This window comes from Borostomias antarcticus (genome assembly GCF_949987555.1).
Source record: "Borostomias antarcticus genome assembly, chromosome: 5".
NCBI lineage: Eukaryota > Metazoa > Chordata > Actinopteri > Stomiiformes > Stomiidae > Borostomias > Borostomias antarcticus.
This window is the reverse complement of record NC_140238.1, coordinates 26,569,512-26,574,708: the sequence shown is the minus strand read 5'-3', so window position 1 is coordinate 26,574,708 and position 5,197 is coordinate 26,569,512. Positions and strand designations below refer to the sequence as shown.

Here is a 5,197-nt window from a genome sequence, read left to right as displayed (position 1 = left end):
TATTGGTAAGTTCATAATGTTTTTTGCAGTGTATCCAACAGTGTTTGTGTGTGTGTGTGTGTATGCACGTGCGTGTGTTTGTGCTTGCATGTGTGCGTGCATGCATGTGTGAGATGTGTGTTTATGTGTAAAATGTGTGGTATGATGCATTTTGATTATACAAGTGTACTGAAATCATCAAAAGTCATTTTTTTATTCATTTATTTTATTCTATCTCAAAAGGGACGAGCTGGACAGTGTGACAGCCCGGGTCGACAGCTGCCTTGCCCGTCTGGAAGTACTAATGCAGATGCATGAGCTCCATTGGGACTGTCGAGGACAAGACGTTCCAGGTTCTGACTCCTATGATCCGGGGGGCTGTGGAGAAGACCCGGTGTCTGAGATGAGTGGAGGCTCCGCCCCCGTGCCGTCTGGCGGCGTCGCCGAGCCCTTCCCGACACACAAGGGCAAATGTTCAAAGGGCAAATCTGAGCTGAACGTTCCGCTCTCAGCCGAGGCCGACAGGGAACGTGACCTGGTGCTGCCTCGCTGTCAGAGGCTCTGTTGCAACAGCGCAGACTCTCTAGTGAACAGGGCAGCTGTCACAGCTCCATCTGACACAGCACTGTCTGTCACAGATCCATCTGCCAGTCCACCACTCTCCATGACCAGGACCAGTAGAGGAGACAGCCCCGCTAGCCACTTATCCACCCCCATGGCATCTACTGGTGTGGCGCTAAAGGGACAATCCGACCCGGACGTTCCACGATCGCCCGAGTCCCACTGGAGGCGAGGTCCGGAGGTCTCTCTGCATCAGAGGCTCTTTCACGAGACGTCGGAAAGAGACCATCAAAGAGCAGCCACTTCCACCTCGGACTCTCTGATGAAGAGGTCACCTGACACAGCCCCGTCTGACCCATTCCCTTCCATCACAGCTCCATCTGTCAGACCACCATTCTCCATGACCAAGACCGGTAGAGGAGACAGCCCTGCTAGTGCCTTATCCACCACCATGGTGTCCAGTGGTGTGGCACTAAAGGGACGATCTGAGACGGACGTTCCACGATCACCCAAGGCCCACTGGACACGAAGTCCGGAGGTCTCCCTGCGTCAGAGTCTCTTTCGCGAATTGTTGGAAAAAGTTGCTCAAAGAGCAGCCACTTCCACCTCGGAGTCTCTGATGAAGAGCGAACCTGACAAACCCACGTCTAACACAGCCCCGTCTAACACAGCCCCATCTGACACAGCCCCGTCTGTAACAGGTCCATCTGACACAGCCCCGTCTGTAACAGGTCCATCTGACACAGCCCCGTCTGTCATAGGTCCATCTGTCAGACTACCATTTGCGATGACCAAGACCGGTAGGGGAGACAGCCCCGCTAGCCACTTATCCACCCCCATGGTGTCCAGTGGTGTGACACTAAAGGGACGATCTAAGTCGGACGTTCCACAATCACCCAAGGCCTACTGGACACGAGGTCCGGAGGTCTCTCTGCGTGAGAGGCTCTTTCATGAATTGTTGGAAAAAGTCCATCAAAGAGCAGCCACTTCTACCTCTGAGTCTCTGATGAAGAGTGAAACTGACACAAACCCGTCTGACCAAGTCCCTTCTATCACAGCCCCGACTTGATGACCAGACTCAATGACCAGACTCGATTACCAGACTCGATGACCAGACTCAATGACCAGACTCGATGACAAGACTCAGTGACCATACTTGATGACCGGACTCCCCAGTTCCCCCCAACACTAGCCACTGAACAAACACAAGACGTTATGTTTTGTGCTTTTAATGATTTCATTTGAGAATACATTTTCTGAACATTCTTTGCCTGTGTTTGGGTCATATCTCCATTGTATCCTGATGCGCGCTAACCAGTGCCCATTCCACGGCTGTGCTTAGTGAGCTGCATGGACTAAGAGACGTGCAATAAAATGTGTAATAAAAATCAAATTAAAGCCGCAAGCAACAATGAGACGAGGTCCTACAGTTACACCCCTTTAAGACTGACAGACAGGGTGAGACTGACCAGACAGACCTGGTAAATCCAGCAAGACCAGCCAATGACCAGCTGTGGTTTGTAGCTGGCTCTCACTGGATTTACCAGTAGAGTATGACATCAACCCTGTATTGAGTTCATTGTATCACACATTTACCATGGGCGTAATTTTACATACCATCCAGCTGCAGATTGACAGACAGGGTTTTATTGATTGATTAATAATAATAATAATAATAATAACAATACTACACTATGTAGCCTATATAGCACTTTTCATACAAATAGCTCAAAGTGCTTCAAATAAAAATAGACCTAAAATAAACAACAAGCAGGTAAATAAGATGGAAGACAAAACACAATAAGAGATGAAGATAAGAAATCAAGTAAAATACAGTGTAAAATTACAATTTAATAAAATATTGTGCTGGAGATAAAAGAAAGAAAAGTACAGTAGCCTGCAAGTGCAAAAGGAGCTAGTTAAAAGCTTAAGTGAAGAGATACGTTTCTATCTTTCTTTTAAAACTATTTAGCGAGCTGGCTTCCCTGATATCTATAGGTAGGCTGTTGTGTTCCATAGCTTTGGGCCATAATTGACAAAGGCTGCACTCCTGATCGGCCGACTGTTGTTGCTGGGAACTTCTAGTAAACCAGCAGTGGATTATCGCAATGTTCTTGAAGGCGCGTAGTTGATAAGGGAGTTAGCAATGCTTAGTCCTCGCCCATTAAGGGCTTTGTATATAAGGAGGAGGACCTTAAAATCAACTCTAAATGTAACTGGAAGCCAATGTAAAGCATTTAAGACTGGACAAATGTGCTCTCTCCTCTTGGTTTTTGTTAACAGTGGGCCTGCAGAGTTTTGAATGAGCTGAAGTCTCTCAGTGGTTTTGGGGGGGGGGGGGGGGGCAGTGAAGAGTGCATTAATATATCCGTTTGCTTTATATATGGCCGTACTTTAGCTATTTCTAAGGTGGGGATATGAAGTTAGGTCACATTTTTAGCTATATTAGCATTAGCCCTATTTTGCTAGTTACGGCTTCGGTAGGGATTTTGATAGCTTCTTCATACTATTATCATGTAATCTCTGGTTATACTGTAGGCTATTTGTAGCTAAGAGTAACTGTAGCCTACTTTGTTTTATTTTTTATGTTCATTATGTTCTGTTGTCCAAGTAGGCTATGATTTATTCCACGTTCTTGTTAGTTGGCTACAAATGTGTGTTATCGGTGATAGACTGCATTTACCGTTTTCGGCCACAGGAGGGCAGCAACAGGCTTAGACAGATGCTCAGTTTCAGCAATTCAATTAGTATTTGAGTTAGGATTTTTAGTTATTTGTGTAAGTATTTCTGTTAGTTATCTGTTAGTGGTCTTGGACCTTGCAGGAATGACATCTGATACAGTAGTTGTGGGTGGATATTAAATCCACTTATAGATTTCCTCTTAGCACTGGGGTTCTTTCGCCCCAAGCAAATTGTCTTTGTGCCATTTGTGCAGATCTGTGATTTGATGATTTATGGATGTCTTTATCCCTCTAACACAGAGTAGGAGAGCCATCCAGCTGCAGAGCCAGGGGCCAGGGCAGGCCTGCAAATGGATGCTATAAAAAGTATTTCTTTTCTGCACCTCACCTTTCTGCGCATTGTGTTGCCTCTGGGTATGAAATGCGCTATATAAATAAAGCTTTGATTGATTGATTGAAATAGAGGGAGGGGGTAGCCCGCTACTGTTGAGTGACAGTTTAAATATTGAGGGATACCCCTCCAGCTGAAAGTGGCTGATTGGTCACATATTTATAGGCTATATTCTCTTTACGTTGCCTTAATGTTTGTGAAACGATCTTAACACACAAAAATAACAGGTCACAGGGCATGACGTTTCTGTTATGTGTATGCAGCTGACCTATGGGGGCTCGCAGGTGTGCGTCACCCACGTGTAGTCCACACAGGCTGTCCCCTCCGAGAAAGTCCTCCTGACGAAACTGTAAAAGTACCGGTACACAATTGCAAGAAAGCCCTAGAGATGTTTGACAATGAAATTACTAATGATCTCCATTTCATACTTGCAATACAACAGGGATATCTGACTTAGTCCTGGGGAGCCATACGTGTGCCTGTTTGCGTGGATGGATTTGTTGCAGCCATTCGACCATACAAGGATGAGCTGAATCGGAATTGTTATTTCAAAGCTGAAACAAAAGCCCAGCACACCCTGTGGGATTACATTGCGTGTGTGTGTGGCCTACATGTGTCAGTGTATGTTTCTTTCTTCTAATACGCACATTATTCTGCAGCTCTGCACATACAATTGTGTGTATGAATGTCTACATGTCTGTGTTGTAGGTGAATGGTGAGACAGACTTTGTTGCTCGCAACAAGTTCCAGCAAGTGGTGAAGGATGTAACTTTTGCCACTATGGCTCACCATTGGAGTAAGAACCAGGGCCAGACTGGATACGTCAAGGTAACAGCTTGCCAACCTAGTTGTTGACGCGAGGAGATTTCAGTTGGTCTCCACTGTCATTGTCTAATGTTGCTGAATCGTCTGCATTTCAGAGTCTGCTGACGGCGGAGGTGCTCTCTAAAACAAATGTGAATGAAGGAGCTTCACTGTCCGAGCAACTGGCTCTCACTATGGGTCAGTGGGCTATACACTGAAAACTGCATGTATGTTTGAGCTTATCAATTCAAGTATTTCCTGTTTCTATTGAGACTTATTCCCGGAGTGATAGTCAGTGAGAAAGACATGAGGAGGTGTGACGGGTTGTGTGGTATAATATTCAGTGATGTCACTTCCTCCTGTCTCTTCTCCCAGGTCAGCTTGATGAGAACATGTCAGAGAGGCGGGCGCCGGGCGGTGGGCATGCCTGCTGGCTGGCACGTCGGCTCGTACATACAGTACACGGAGGTGCGGCCGGCCAGTCTGACATCGCCATGGGGCGCTACGGCGTCCTGGTGGGGTTCCAAGGGGGCAAGGAGGGGTCGCAGGACACCCCGGAGCGCAAGCTGGGCCGGCGTGTAGTGGGGGAGGCCCCGGTATCCCTGGGCAACATGGGCGACCTGCCCTGTGGTGAGGCAAAGACATGGCTGCTCTCTCAGGCCCTCCTCCCAGACTCCCGTCGGACCCCAGTGTGGCCCAGTTCCTGACCGAGCAGGGGGCCCCAGGGCTTGACTCTGTCAGGTTTCAGTGTGGTGAAGCAGGCAGCGGTGTGGCAGAGTGA

The 5,197-nt window shown here is 47.5% G+C and overlaps 1 pseudogene across 1 annotated transcript; it reads left to right on the top strand.

The window, feature by feature from the left end:
- The first annotated feature begins 382 nt into the window (after positions 1-382).
- LOC311309716 (elongation factor Ts, mitochondrial-like) lies at positions 383-5,197 on the top strand (annotated as a pseudogene). The gene is made up of 5 exons: positions 383-530; positions 915-1,078; positions 4,321-4,440; positions 4,533-4,614; positions 4,792-5,197. The product of its transcript is annotated as an elongation factor Ts, mitochondrial-like (transcript).